A 16,635-nucleotide genomic window follows, 5' to 3' on the forward strand; every position below is an offset into this window, starting at 1 on the left:
TGCATTGAATCATATCTGTTATTAACCTCTGTCTCTCTTCCACAGCATGTCTTTATCCTGTCTTCCTTCTCTCATCCCAAGCGGTCACAGCAGATGGTCCCGCCCCTCCCTGAGCCTGGTTCTGCCAGAAGTTTCTTCCTGTTAAAAGGGAGTTTTTTCTTCCCACTGTCGCCAAAGTGCTTGCTCATAGGGGGTCATATGATTGTTGAGTTTTTCTCTGTATCTATGAAGCGCCTTGAGCTGACTTTTGTTGTAATTTGGCGCTATATAAATAAAATTGAATTGAATTGAATTGAATCATGCCAGCGCATTTGGGGGATTGCATGGTCATTGATCGGTTTTCTATTGCCCATGTGCGGGTAGTAAAGGCGCCCTCTGTTTGCGAAGTGCGCCTGCTGCTTGCCACACAGGGAGGAGAGGGGCAGGGGTTTTCTGGCTTGCTGGAGCAGCATCTTCAGCTCGCAAAATAAAACAATGATGAACAAATATCAGTCATATTTGTCTAATATAGATGTCTATACTAATAATTTGTTCTGTTCCCTGGTCAAATGATATCTGGTCCAAACAGGTTAATATTGTGGTTTGATGTACATTGAAGACCTTTATCAAATTATATCACCACTTGAAGCAAACATCTTTGTATGCAGGAATTTATTGGTTCATGGATGGTACATTACCAATACAGACACTTGTATAACTAATACACATAAGAAGACATCACTAGAATCCAATACAAAGACAAAAATGCAAAATCTGTTTGCAAAACATGGGAATGATATTTGTCTTTTACTGTCAACATGTCATGCCAGTATTGCAGACGGCACCTCTGTGTTTAAAAAACAACGTAAGTTGACAAAACATGATGTTGCAGAGTTTCAGCAAAGAAAACAAATCACAATTCAGTAATGGTAAAAGCAAAACAAATACATGTCCCATCCAACAACAAAAAACAATGATGCTAAAGTCTAAAGCATAGCTAAATGCTCTGCTTAAAATGTATTTATTTTAAAGAAGTTAGACAGAAACGTTTAAAGTTCATTCCATTGAGTTTTAGGTTGTCCTTCATTTCTTTCAAATTCTTTTTCCTTTCTTTCTAACAGCATCTTGGATTTCTCAATGAAGTGAATCAAGTTATTTGTGAAATCCATCAGTGGTGGAAAATCCTCTGAAAATGATGATGTCTTTATTAGTTCCTGGATGGACTGAAGAAACTGTAGTTTTTCATCAGCTTCTCCTAAGGTGGCCTTGATTTTCTGAAATTTGAAAAAACAGGATGCATCAGTTGCCTAAGAACTACATATTAACAACTGTAAGTGAAGGAAAAAGTTATAGTAACTTATAGTGACTTTAATTTTACATTCAAATATTCCTCAGTTGTCTGTGAATTTGCCTCATAAACCAGGGACAGCAGCAAGAAGATGATTACAGCTTTGGTGTTTCTGACACCAGTCAGTCCTCTGCTTTTGGAGACGCCTGCTGCTGCCATCACTGGTGAAATAAAAACTTCTGGAGAGAAAATGACAGTAAATAAATGAAATGATGAATGAAGAATTAAATCTATGTTTCCTGTTTTATGTTATTAATATATTGTATAAAACGTATTAACTATAAACCATCTTATGATGCAGTTTTGCTGATCTTACCTGCCTGCTGAAAGGAGAAAGAGCGGCTGCACGGTACAGGTGTAGACTGAAAACACAATGGATTCAAACACTACAAATACTTTAAGTGAGCTGTGCTTTCTCTTTCATTTCACAGATGTAATATGATCCACTTTATGGAAATTAAGTCCCATCAGACTGTTAAACAATTGAAGAATATTCCATATATTAACAGCAGCCACGACAGAAGCATGTGGCAGAAAAGGGAGGAGTTTAGGCATGTTACTCACTGTAACGTTTGTGTACATGAACAGAAAAAGCTAGATGGTTTTCCTGGGATTATTTTACAAACTGCCCTGAGACTGGGTTTGCTTAACACATGGACTGCTTATAAAGACAAAGAAATGTTTTTTTACACATTGTAAAAGACTATACAAATGAACAGAAAGCAAATGTAATCCAGTGTTAGAGCCAGCATCACTTTTGTTAAAAATGAGACCAGTTCATATTCCACTTTTCCAATAATTCCAGTTTTCAGTTATTCATTTAATATTCAAATAATCTTTATCATATGATCAATAGTATATCTTAACACTAAAATAGACACTACATATATTGCAACATTAGCATGAAGTAATATATTTATAACCTGGTAACTATCTATGGAGATACTAGTGTTCATAATGTGATGCAAACACTGAAAACAAAAGTATAAGAAGTAGAAGTTTTTGCATCTATTTGTTTCTGTGTTTCTCACATGTTATCATTTGATAATGATTGCATGTGTTGTAGGTTTGCACACTGCCAATTTAAGCAGTCAGCCACAGCTGTCGTCTTTTCTTGTGAATTTCACAGTTTGTAAAAATAGGTATTTATTACAACTTTAATGTCTTTATTCACAGACAATGATTCTTCAGATATCCTTTAAAATAGTTCATTTTACTAATTGTACTTGACAAAGAAATGTACATCTTTGGTGGTTGATGTTTTCATAAAAATCATAGATTTAGTCTACAATATTCCTGTGCTTTTAGTCCGGTAGCATTAAAGGGAACTTGACCAGATAGTTCATTATCCTCATCACCTCATTGAGGTATAACTAGAAAACATAGACTGGCCCTTTTATTTCAGAATGGCAATGAAGGAAAGGATATATAAAACATAGAGTATATTAACGAGTTAGTCAAAAGCAGCTAAACAGCTGATTGATATTCTCTCCTTTGTGGGTTATAGAATTTAAATTTGGTGAGTCAGTAAACAATGGACACCAATCAGCCACAGATGCCGTACTTCCTTCTGGGAAAAAAGGCAAAACTAAAAGCAAAGGATAACAGTTTTATTAACAATTTTTATTCACATTAAAGTATTTTATATAAATCAATAATAACTATCAACTACTTCACACACAAAATCCCATCATCATTGGTTTGTACTTGCATTACAATTTTTTTATAATGAAGATAATGATAAAAAAAAAACTTGACAAGTTATTTTTTCAGGTCAAACACAAGTTTACAGTTAGCTTTATTCAGCAATTTAAAATATCAAGGCCACTCTCAAGGCAAAAACTGAAACTGAAACTGCACGGTATAAAGGAGAAGATTTACAAACACAATACACACAATATAAGAGACGGATGTAGACTAATGTGTTACAATTCATCTTTATGTTTCTCTAGGTGTGTTAGCCGCTCCATCACAACATTTAGTTTCTCTTCATAGTCCTTGATTTCTCCAGCTGTCGTCTCAAGGTATTTGTCTATGTACTTCTTGGTGGCTTTCAGGAATGTTTTCAGGTCATTCATTAAATCCAACACTGGTGGAAAATCTCCCATTGTTGTATTTAGAGTTTCAGACAAAATGTCCATTAAGTGCATAAAATCATCATAGAATAGTGGAATATAGAATCTGTCTAACTTGAGATTATCCTGGAGGAGAAAATGAAACGAGACAAATGTGTAAAAACTACTTTTATATTCTTTTGGAGGGGGGGGGGGGGGGGGGGGGGCTTTGGTTGTTTAATAGATTTATAAATATTTATATTAGCAGTTATAGACATTCCACATTACTCATTCATGAGCACAACATGGACAGAGACAGACTCACCTTCCTTGTCACTGCTGCTTGTTGTAACTTCTGAATGTTTTCTTTCAGTTCTTCCTGCAAATCCAGATAGAGAATGTCCACAAGCAGCCATGTGAAACATGTGAAGGCAAACAGTGTAACAAAATAAAACTACAACTGGCAGATCAAAAAATATAGATAGAAATATATCACAATCATTTTACCAGTTGGTCCTTCTTTATCAGTGAACTTGAAAGGTTGACCAGAACCAACAGGGTGAAAATGATGAATAAACCCCTGATGGTTGTGACACCACTCACTCCTTTGCTTCTGGATAAGTTCACAGCTGCCATCACTGTTCTGGGAAAAAAACAAACAAAGCATAAAGTACATTTATAAATTTCCTTCTTAAATCTTTAAAGTGAAATGCTTTAATTTGAGTGGAAATGTTGTATAAAAATCTACCTGCAATATCCTCTTATAGTACAGTGTTGCTGGGGTTTTTCCACCTGCTACAGGGGAACTGATGAATGATAATACAAAGGGCTCACACCACAAAATGCTTTATATGCTTCTAGTGTCCCCTCCCCCCTTCCCCATGACACAGCTTACCTGTGCGTGACTTGGCTTGTCTGTGGGTGTGTCTGTGTGCCTATGTTCTCTAGAAGTGGTAATATTCACTTTTGTTTTACAGGAAAACGCGAACTTCATTTCCACAAAGTTTAGCGCATGCAATGCCGTTATTTACCTTGAATTCTTAATAAAATGCTTCACATTCCTTAAATCTGTCTTTTGTTATTTTCTTTTATATGCACAGTGGGTTTGTCAAGGTTTTAATTTTAACACTAGCCAAAGTCATGTTTTCCTGTTCAGTGTGAGTTTCTTGTCTATGGAACGCCAGGACTGCCATAATGAATTAATTAAATACACCATTAAATAATAAATTAAATGTGGCAATAATTAATTAAAATTGGAATTAATTAATTAAATAAATAGTTATGATATATGTAATTAATTAATTATTGACACATTTAATTAATTATTTATGTATTTCACATTTTAATTAATTATTGACACATTTAATTAATTAATTATTGACATATTTAATTAATTATTTATGTATTTCACATTTTAATTAATTATTGACACATTTAATTAATTATTGACACATTTAATTAATTATTTAATGATATATTTATTTATTTCATTTTGGCAGTCCTGACGCCTGGCTCTCATCATGAAATAATTTTATCTGTCAGCCTCACCCATCAAACTCAGGGGGCGGGGTTAACGCTGATCGAGTCAAAACCATTGCTTTGGCCTGGTGGCCATTGTTTCTAGCACACAACAACCGGCATGTGGAAGCTAACAGAACTGAGCTTTGAAAAACCCTGTTTGTGTGTTACCAAATACCGTTTTAATATTTTTTTAGCCGAGAATGTAGTGGTTTAATCTTCATGTGTCTGGTCGGCTTGTCAAGATACAGCCTCTTTGCAAAAGTGCTTCGATGATTTCGGAGATGTCGTCCCAGTCTCACGGCAAAGCGTGGGATAGACCCGCTCGCCTCGCAAGCAATCCCACGGACAAAGCGCAGGCCCCGGTACACAGCTGTAGTAACCCCCGCTGACTTCTTTTACTGAGGTTATATTTATCGATGTTTTATTTCCTGATGTTCTTATGTGTCCTACGTGTTTCAGTCGCCAATTCTGAATTATAACTAACATTAAAAACATGTTTAAGGAGGAGAGAGAGCAAATAAATCTGTTTAACATCTGATCTTTGGGTTTTTGTTCAGTAATCAGCGTGACCTGTGTATAAACACATAAAAGAGATAACGTTGGTGTTTCCGTCATGTAGTAACTGCTGGCTTTAACTGTACAAAGGTTGTTTGACACTATGAAACACATACAGACTTCATGATGTTCGGCTAATATTTTTATTGTGAATATTAATCATGCTGACCTCGAGGTCAGCATATCCACGATATCCTCAGCTCCACGAGTTAACACAAAGTTTCCCAGCTGACTATCTAACTGCCAACTATTCCAGAGACGTGAAAATATACAGCATAAAGAAAAGTGTAAGAGACTCAGCAGCAGATTAGAATAACAGTTTGTGGCGTGAATAAGACACGGCGGGACCACGGAGCAACGTTCAGAGTCATCTTTATTTACATCTCACCACACCACAACACCCCCAAACCCCTCAGTCCCCGTGTTTTTAACTAGGCGGGCGTGATTAAGGATGCCGTGCAGGTGCGTCCGCCCTCCCTGCACGGCACCGCAGACCACGCCCCACCACATACCCCCATCGCCCGATTGAGGCCGGGGAGCCATCCGGCCGAACCTACTCCCCCACCGCCAGTGGGAGAGGGAATCAGCCCGGACAGCTGGCACCCCCAGGCCCCGGCCAAGCGACGGGGAGGTGCGAGTTCAGGCGGCCGCCCGCGAATCCAGCGGCGCAGGCAAAGCTGGTTCGGAAGTCGGACACGTGACAGGTGCACCCGGCGCGGCCGGCACAAGCGTGAGCCCCAGCTCACAGGTGGCTGGGCAGAGGTGTGGCGTGTACAGGCCTCTGGTGGTGGTGAGGCCGGTCTGGCGAGCACGGCGATCTCAAGCGTGGCGCCCGCCTCGCTCGCCAGTTCCACTCGAGCAAGCTCCCCTGGCACTGGGACCTCCAGCTCCTTGCGCGGCCCCTCCGTCACCGCTGTCGCTCCCTGCTGGAGCAGCCCATAGCGCGACTCCTCCGTCACTACTGCTCCCTCCGCCGCCACTCCCGGCTCGAGCAGCCCCTCGTGCAGCTCCTCTTTCTCCAACCGGCGCAGACCCTCGCGCACCTCGTCTGCCGCCTCCGGTTGGAGCGGCTCATCCACCACTCCCGGCAGGAGCAGCCCTTCACCTGGCTGTTCCCCCTCCTCCGGCAGGCGCAGATCCCCGCGCGCCTCGTCTGCCACCTCCGGCTGCTGAGGTGCCTCACGCGGCTCCTCCACCGCTTCACTGTCCTCGGGACACACCTGTGGGGGTGGCGCCCAGGCCCAGAGCAGCGCCGCCAGCTCCCCAATCCTTTCCAGGTGCCGCTCGGACTGGTCCTGCAGCTCTTCCTGCTGGCGACGCACCTCCGCCGCCTGCTCCCGCTGGGCGGCCGCCATTTCGGCCACCCTCTGGGCCAGCTCCTCCATTCCCTGGCTCCGATATGGACCCGCCGTGCTGCCTCCTGGGTTTCGGCACCAATGTGGCGTGAATAAGACACGGCGGGACCACGGAGCAACGTTCAGAGTCATCTTTATTTACATCTCACCACACCACAACACCCCCAAACCCCTCAGTCCCCGTGTTTTTAACTAGGCGGGCGTGATTAAGGATGCCGTGCAGGTGCGTCCGCCCTCCCTGCACGGCACCGCAGACCACGCCCCACCACACAGTTATACATTTAATAAATCACCAAATGAATCCAAGAAACGAGCAAACCTGTTCCGACAATTTGAATTTGTATTCCCTCAGCTGCAGACTCGCTGCTGTTTAAATGTTTGAAAAGGAAGATTAGATATAAAAAACGTCAAACATAGACTCAGTCTGCCTTCACATTTGATATGAGGCCAGCACGTATAGTGGCCTCAGCAGGCTATTACTGAAATACACGTGCTATATCATAAACTATGATATAAACAGGGAGGTCCTATTAACATGTTTAGTTTTAAAGGACACCTTCCTGCCTTTAGTCTCATTCATGAGCAGTATTCGTTTTCTTCTAACATCCAGAAGTCTGCACAATGTGTTTCATAGTTTGTAACAAGCCTTTGACAGGTAAACATAACATGACCGAAAAAGCAAAAAAAAAGAGAGAGAGAGAGAGAGAGAGTGTTGACATAAGAAGAGAAAATGCTCTCAATTATGGAGACAGGCAAATGGTTCATTTATGTTTGATGTGTGTTTATTCCTCCCTAAATATCGTCGGTGAAGTTTGCCATGCACGTCAGATTTTCCTGCGCATTTTTATACCTCTGCCAACAGAGAGAGAAAAAAATCACATTCTAACAGACAGCTGGTGCTTAGAATACAGTTGAATAATGTCAGAGTATTTTTGCTTTTAAAGGTTTTATTATTCATATAATAATCAGCTAAGAGTGTTTATATTTCTGTTCTGTACTCAACCAGCTGCATATTTTAATTGCTGGCTCCCTACTTTATAACGGAAACTGCTTGCCTTCACATTATCAGTCTTTGCCTTCACATTGTCACTGTTTGCCTTCACACTAGCAGGAAACCGCCACCCACGAGTAAGAAACAACCTTGTAGAGAACACGAAGTTTTTTGATAAACCACACCTGTTTTCTTGACAAGATAAGGATGATATTTCCTTTTTTGTATGCTTCATGATGTGTATAAATAAAGCCAGACTGCACCAAGGAGGTGTGTGAGTCTCTCCCTGAGTCTCTCACCCGTGCACGTTTAAAACTGCTCTAAGTGTCTGAGTGATATTTCATTGCATCTGAGTACTTTGATAATAGAATATCTTTAACATTTAATTGGTCCTTCGAGCCGGAGTGGACATTGATATTTTTTCAATGCTCCAATAGGAGACCTTCGTCAAGTCCTGACGTCGTGAGAAGCCCACGCTGTCGACTCCTCTCCAGGCAGAGGATAAAGTCCAGAGACGTGACGTTCGGGTTCTGGCCAGCGTTCTTATAAGAGGTCCACGACTTCAGGGGTTGATGAAGGAAACCAAAGCAACCACACAATAACTCAGGTGAATATTTAGCACTCACTCACATCTTGCGCAAAACGACTGAGGCAACCTGTGGTCTGTACATTAAATAGTTTCCCGTCAATGTATGACAGATTAATTAAGTAACATTCTCGTCTGAAAAAGGACTGGTAGAGGTTACAGCTCGCCTGAAAAAGGGCTCGGAGCAAGTTTAATGTCAAAATACGACAGGATAGTAACATTCTCGTCTGAAAAAGGACTCGTAGAGGTTACGAAGCAGCTCGCCTGAAAGAGGGCTTGGAGCAATGTAGAAAGACACAGTGTTGCCCAGAATAAAAAACTCATTACGCGTATAATCTGTTGTTTTACTGTTTTGTTGGTGGAGTAAGTTGATTTTACAGCACATTAAGGAGGCTGAACTACTCCACCGAATTGTTTACCGTTGGTTGCTCGAGTTCTGGTGGAACGGGAAAAGGTTGTGTTTCATCACATAAAATTGACACCGCTTTCAAGGCTAGCTTGAAAGTAGAAGGCCGTGTCAATAGCCTCTCCCATTCCTCGTGCCAGAGAAAGCACCACGGGTGTGTATGTGTGTGTGTAAACGCAAATATATTTATAAATAAATAAATAATAATAACAAGAGGAAAAAATAATAATGGGTAATAAATCAACAAAACTCACTGCTGACGAGCAGTGGCTAGAGAAAAAATGTCCAGGCGCCGGACTAATTAGCGCAAATAGATGGAGAAATCCAAAGAAACTAAACTGCCCTGCGTGGGAGGGACAATGTACTCCCTTTGCAGTGACTGCTTTAAAAGAGACCCTCCAAGCGGAACTAAACAATGAAAAAAGCTTTAAAAAGAAAGCCAAACGTCTCACAGAGTGGCAACATTTTAAAGCCTGGATGGCAGAAAATGATAAATGCACAAAGGTGCGAGAAGAGAAAAAGAAAAAGAAAAATGAACAAAGTAGTGAACTAAAAGATCCACAACACCCAAAACCACCTCCTCCATATGTGCCTGCCCCCGGCCCGTCTAATCAGCCAGTATCAAAAAACCCCTTCACTGACGCGCCAGGCCCATATGATTCAGCAAGACAGGCATTAAATTTAATGACAACAAATCACCATAAGGAAGACATAGGGAAAGACCCGTCAGGTAGGGATATGGGAGGACAGATTCACCCCCCAGGACCGTCAGGTCTGTTTCCAATGATAGCCACGCCCAACCCAAGATATGGCCAACTAACGGGTGGCGATAATAATGAAAGAGACAACAACCCTTTCCTATATGTTTTCAGAGCATGGTCCCAAACTGACAGATTTAACGTCTTAAAGGACGTTCCACTGTTAAATGAAGGTTTTGAGCCATGGAGGGAGGCAGTTGAGTTAATTAGAACACACTGGCACTTGAATGGCCATGAAATGCTCCAGGTAATTCAGGACTTATTAGGTCTAAAAATGGGAACAGTAAAGGGAGACTTCACGGGGTCAGATGACCAGGGTATAGCCCTGCTCCCCACCTCTGAGCCTCTAAGGGCTCAGTTGGCAGGATTATATGAAAGGATTAGAGTCCGTCTAGCCCCAAGAGCAGATTACGGCAAAATAGGCGAGATAAAGCAGAAGGAAGCTGAGACTGCCTCTGACTTCCTCGATCGCCTACGCCCAGTTTTCAGACAACATTCAGGTTTAAATTACCAGGAGGAGCCACAAACACCATTTCAGCAACAGCTAAAAAATGCATTTCTGAACGGCCTCCTCCCAAAAGTGAGGGCCCACGTAGAAAAACACTGGGTCACACAAAATACAGGAAGTCTGTCAGATGCACTGCAATATGCTGAACACGCAGTTAAAATACAGAAGCAAAAAGAAAAAGGAGGCGTCTTTACTGTAGATCCAGCAACAGGATTGGTGGCATTCTCTGGAGAATACAGAAGACATAAACCAGGCCCCTACAAAGGAAAAGGAAAGGCAGGAGGAGGGCGAAAAGGAGAGAGAAGACTGAAAGACACAAGCTGCTACAATTGCGGAAAGGAGGGGCATTTTGCTCGCGAGTGTAGACATAGAAAAAAGGATGACACTGAGGAAGAGGATGAAAGAAATAACAAATGACTAGGAAAAAGCACAGAAGCAGAGAGCAATGAAAACACGGACGTGTATAACATAGAGCAATTGCTTTTGGGCTCTGAACATAAACCAACTGTAATTATATACGTAAATGGGCAGCCAATGACGATGCTCTGCGACACTGGAGCATGTAAAACTGTACTGATTAAAAAACCACCAAAAGTGAAATTCTCTAATGATACTCTGATAGTTAAGTCAGCATCAGGACATGTCAGTACTAAATCACTGACTGAGCCTCTACTCTTATCTCATGAAGACAGCGGCCGCAGCTGTAAAAACCAGTGCATATATGACCCATCTTGCCCAGTTAATCTTCTAGGGAGAGATGCGCTAGAGAAACTGGAAATAGGAGTATTGCCAGGACCAGAGGGCATGTATGCAAAGCTAATGTTAAACGAGAAACAAAGTCCAGCAGATTATCAGATTAATGTGTGTCAAGGACTCGGACAGCCTCACTACTACTGGACATTAGACCTGCCCTCACTAGAGCCTTTACAACACATAGCAAATCGATATCTGCCAACTCATTCAACACGACAGGACTACACTCAGTATCACAACACATTGAGGTTCAAACAGAGTCCAGGTCCTAATCCTGTGTATGACCAAGAAGTACACAAGCTAGGACCACAAATGCTGACATTACAGCACCTATATGTCACCCAAAGTGGTAATGCAGTGTGCTCTGTGCTGCAGCCTGAGGCAGTACAACGAGTAAATAGGATGCCAAATCCACATGTGTCAGTAGCACACAATGACAGTACTGAGTGGAAAGATTTAGGCCGCATTCTCACCCAAGTTGAAAGAGACAGATATGAAAAAACTGAGGACACGCATGAAGGATGGCTACAAGGTTGCAGAACGGGATGCATGAGATACACATTAGGGTGGGTGATCACTACCCACCCAGCCACATACATGACTGACAGCACTGATTTGCATGTGCAGGAAGATAGTGAAAACTGACATATACTCTCATTAGAATTACACCCAGAACTACAAGAATTGCCCACAACACTATGGTCCACAGGATCGACAGATGTAGGATTAATTAAAGGAGCAGATCCTGTTGTAGTAAAAACTACTACAACCTACAGGCCAGTTAAACCACAATATCCCTTGACGGCAGAAGCAAAAGCAGGGATCAGGCCAGTAATTGCAGATATGGAAAAAGCAGGCATTTTAGTGAAAACAACTAAAGCAACCTGTAACACTCCAATCTTCCCAGTGAAAAAAGCAAACACAGGAAAATATCGCCTAGTGCATGACCTCAGAGCAATAAACGAAGTAACAGAACAAATCCCACCTGTGGTAGCAAATCCACACACAATCTTAAATCAAGTGACGCAAAAAGAACAATGGTTCTCAGTCATAGATCTGTCAAACGCGTTCTTCTCGGTGCCCTTACACCCAGATTCACAAAATCTGTTTGGCTTCACCTTTGATAACGAAAAGTATACCTATACAAGACTGCCACAGGGTTTTCAGAACAGTCCCACCCTGTATGCAGAGGCATTAAAGAAATCTATGTCACTATGCACACTCCCTGCCACAGGGCAATTTCTTCTGTACGTTGATGACATTCTCGTCACGGGAGATACACGAGACAACTGCAGAAAAAACACCATGACTGTGTTGAAACATTTAGCACAGCAGGGCCATAAAGTATCACAGCACAAGTTACAGCTGTGGAGCCAAGAGGTCACATACCTTGGCCACAAACTCACAGGAGAGGGAAGAACACTGTTAGACAGCAGAAAACTAGCAGTACAGATTGCTCCAAAGCCTCTCACAAAACAACAAATGATGAGTTATTTAGGTCTCTGCAATTTTTGCAGATGCTGGATACCTGAATATGCTCTGCTAGCTCAACCTTTGCAAAACTTAATTTATGGAAAAAATCTAGCACTGAAAGATAAAATAGAATGGACACCAGAAGCAGAAAAAGCATTTAATGATCTAAAACTTGCACTGCAGACGCGCACAGTTTTGGCATTGCCAGACTATGAAAAACCTTTTTACTTGCATGTAGACGGAGGTGCAGGCTACATGAAGGCCGTTCTAACACAAGCCTTTGGGGAAAAGCAACGCCCTCTTGCATTTTATTCGTGTAAGCTAGATTCAGTGGCCTCAGGACTGCCCTCGTGCGTGCAGGCATGCGCAGCTGCAGCAGAGGCAGTTAAGAAATCCGCTGACATCGTCTTAGGACACACATTGATCGTCAAAGTTCCCCACGCTGTAACCTCCATCTTACTGCAGGCGAACTTGTCTTATCTCACACATGCAAGACAGCTCTCATACGTAGGCATCTTGTTATCACAGTCACACATTACAATCGAGAAGTGTGGTCAGCTAAATCCCAGCACACTTCTCCCCACATCAGAAGATGGTGAAAAACACTGCTGTATGGAAAAGCTAGATGAAGAAACAAAACCACGAGCCGATATATATAGCACACCACAGTCAACTTTCACTGACATTTTTGTAGATGGATCAGCTTCTAAAAATAGCTTAGGTCGCAACTGCGTTGGTTATGCAGTAACCACAGTAGACACAGTTCTGGAAGCAAGACCTTTGACTTCCTCTAACTCTGCACAAAGTGCAGAACTTACAGCTGTTGTGAGAGCATGTAAGCTGAATGAAGGAAAAAGCATAAACATACACACAGACAGTCAGTATGTCTTTGCAGCAGTACATCATTTCGCAAAGATTTGGCAGAACAGAGGCATGGTCACTTCTACTGGTAATCCAGTACAGCATGCACACCTTTTAAAAGAACTGCTAGAAGTGATAACACTGCCGAAAAAATTAGCATTGTGCAAATGTGCCGCACACCAAAAAGATAACTCAGAAATTACTAAAGGCAATAACTTTGCAGACCAAGCCGCAAAAAAGGCAGCACAACAACATATACAAACTTTAATATCTGAAACATCAACGTTAATACCACTTGATGTACTTAAAGATGAACAGAAAGCTGCATCCATCACAGAACAGAAAAAATGGTTAAGGTGTGGAGCACAGCTAGAAAATGACCTAATGACCTGTAATGGCAAACCAATACTGCCAAAATCTCTACACAAGACAGCAGCATTAGTGACACATGGCTTAACGCATTTGTCAACGGGTGGAATGATGAATGTCCTCTCTAAACACTTCTACACTCAAAATTTTGAAAATTCAGCAAAGGAATTCATCAGAACATGCATGATTTGCCAAAGACATAATGTACAGGGGAACCTCCGACCACAAAGAGGTCATTTCCCCACACCACCTCACCCTTTCCATACAATCCACATGGATTTTATTGAACTTAACGAATGCCAAGCATCAAGATATGCTCTAGTAATTATAGATGTATTTTCAAAATGGCCAGAAATCTATCCAGTCAAAAGAGCAGATGCAATATCAGTGGCAAAGTGTTTATGCAATCACTTCATCCCCACATATGGCATTCCCAGTCTGATAAGGTCAGACAATGGAACACATTTTGTTAATGACATCATCAGCAAAGTCTCTGAAGCTCTAGGATTTAGCATCAAACATCACTGTGCATATCACCCACAAAGCGCAGGATTAGTGGAAAGAACTAACGGCACAATAAAACAGAGATTAAGAAAATGCATGGAAGAAACAGGAAGACCATGGCCTGAATGTCTAGGCCTAGTAAAGATGTGGATGAGAATAACACAAGGTTCTCAGAAACTTACACCTTTTGAAATCATCCACGGGAGAGCGTTTCCATTGCCAATTACCAGTGAACCTATTAATAAATCAATAAGGGAAACTACCCTAGCAGAATGGATGACTAAACTGTTTGAAAATAAAGAGATTGTGTTAAACAACCAACTGCCGAGTGATTTCTCTCCAGTGTCTTGCAGGTTACAACCAGGTGATTGGATCCTGATCAAAGTACTCCAGAGAAAGAATTGGAGTTCACCAAGGTGGGAGGGCCCATACCAAGTCCTACTTACCACACCCACCGCCTGCAAAATAGCAGAAAGACCATCTTGGATCCACCACAGCCACTGTAAAAAAGTGAGTGACAATCCAGACGCTTAGACGCCGGCTCCCCTGGCTTCTAGGTGATCTATTGGTGAAGGGAAGGGCTGATTGGGTATATCCCGCCCTTTTTTACTTCTCGCCAATAGTCTACTCACCAGAAGTCTAGGTGTGCCTGGTCATCATGAAGACACTTGTCCTCCTAGTGGCCAGCATTGCGCTCCTAGTGAGCCTACTAACACTCACCTAGATGAGAGGAAATAAACAACACCACCTGCAAAAAAGATGGACACATGATAATTCGCATCTACGTGACCTGACCCAATCCAAAGGAATACACACCTTCAAAGATTGAACTTTCTGGGTCCAGGGAACCGCTTGGGCCTGCGGGCCTAAAACCTACTTCATGCTCCCACCGAACTCCACCGGTCTGTGTGCACCAGTACTAATTTCAGACCACACCTTCAAGATCACAGCAGAGACACACACGTCAAGAGCAAAACGTGAAGTTGCTGAAGTCACTGAAGTAATGCCACATGACTCAATCTATGGATCAGATGTGCCCAAAAACTTCAAACTATGGACTGATGGTCAGAAAGTCCTCCACTCCTTGTTCCCTTGGGTAGGAGTTGGGAAAAACATGCTGAGGATCGAGACACTTGACTATCGATTTGGACTGTTCCTAAATGCTTCAATGAAAATCAACAAAGCGCAAAATGAAGAAATCGACGCAATACGCATTGTAGTGATGCAACACAGAGTCGCACTAGACATGATTCTAGCTGAAAAAGGAGGTTTGTGTGTATTGTTTGACACTACATGTTGTACATACATCCCAGACAACATACACTCACAAAACATGACCGACGCTTTGAACACCTTGAGAAAGATTAAAGATGCTGAACAACAAGACTATGTCACAAGCACTGATGATTGGTTGACATGGTTACTAGGTGGTTCATGGAAGTCCCTTCTGATTAAAGGACTTGTTGGAATAGCATTTTTGCTTTTACTGTTATGTGTTTTCACAACATGTGTAGTACCCTGTCTGAAGAAAATGGTATCAAACATGGTGACAACTTCTATCAATGCTTATGTGATGATGTCTCAAATGGAAGAAATTTTGAAAGATGATCCATACAGTAATGTTTAGTTTAATTGAACACAGGACTGTTTTATGACGTTCAAACCGAAAATGTTTAGACAAGAGGTTATGAACTGACAAAAATAACAGTACTGTCATGTAAGAAATCTAAACAACAGGAGGGAATGTCAGAGTATTTTTGCTTTTAAAGGTTTTATTATTCATATAATAATCAGCTAAGAGTGTTTATATTTCTGTTCTGTACTCAACCAGCTGCATATTTTAATTGCTGGCTCCCTACTTTATAACGGAAACTGCTTGCCTTCACATTATCAGTCTTTGCCTTCACATTGTCACTGTTTGCCTTCACACTAGCAGGAAACCGCCACCCACGAGTAAGAAACAACCTTGTAGAGAACACGAAGTTTTTTGATAAACCACACCTGTTTTCTTGACAAGATAAGGATGATATTTCCTTTTTTGTATGCTTCATGATGTGTATAAATAAAGCCAGACTGCACCAAGGAGGTGTGTGAGTCTCTCCCTGAGTCTCTCACCCGTGCACGTTTAAAACTGCTCTAAGTGTCTGAGTGATATTTCATTGCATCTGAGTACTTTGATAATAGAATATCTTTAACAAATAACTATTAAAAAACAGATGATATTTAGATGATAGTTCAGTCTAACACATGTGCCAGTGAACCATTAAACGTCTGTGAAACTATGCAGTTATGAAACGTAACTTTAACCTCAGCCAAACCGATTTGCTCAGTTGTAAATAAAACAGCGAAGTAAACGTGACCCGACAGACAGAACCTGAGTGAATGAAGTCCAGCGTTTAACCACTGAGAGCTAAAACTCAGCTGAGGTTTGAAAGCTGTGTGCCAGTGATTGGACATCAGCCGCTGATGAAGCTGTTCGCCTATAAAGTGCTCTGTAAGGAAACGAGCTCCAGCAGCTCTGCGCTCGGGGAAAACACTATATTTACTTATCTTGTGCAGTTAAACTGTGACTATCACCAGGTAACTAGGCGTGTTTCTTGAATTAGCAGCAGGT

General features: G+C 41.8%; 1 long non-coding RNA gene and 1 pseudogene across 1 annotated transcript; one reads left to right on the forward strand and one right to left on the reverse strand.

The window, feature by feature from the left end:
• Positions 1 to 669: 669 nt before the first annotated feature.
• LOC147300717 (uncharacterized) lies at positions 670 to 1,683 on the reverse strand. Its single transcript, XR_015127576.1, has 3 exons — positions 1,644 to 1,683; positions 1,358 to 1,506; positions 670 to 1,253 (listed from the first exon to the last, which is right to left on the reverse strand). It is a non-coding gene; the product is annotated as an uncharacterized LOC147300717 (long non-coding RNA).
• Positions 1,684 to 7,735: 6,052 nt separating this feature from the next.
• Positions 7,736 to 16,156, forward strand: LOC147300718 (endogenous retrovirus group PABLB member 1 Env polyprotein-like; annotated as a pseudogene).
• Positions 16,157 to 16,635: the final 479 nt, after the last annotated feature.

Source organism: Aulonocara sp. 'chitande type north' Nkhata Bay, unplaced genomic scaffold (genome assembly GCF_057382095.1).
Source record: "Aulonocara sp. 'chitande type north' Nkhata Bay isolate Kocher_YH1m ecotype deep benthic unplaced genomic scaffold, A_spYH_male_GT1.1 unmapped_scaffold_11, whole genome shotgun sequence".
Lineage (NCBI taxonomy): Eukaryota > Metazoa > Chordata > Actinopteri > Cichliformes > Cichlidae > Aulonocara > Aulonocara sp. 'chitande type north' Nkhata Bay.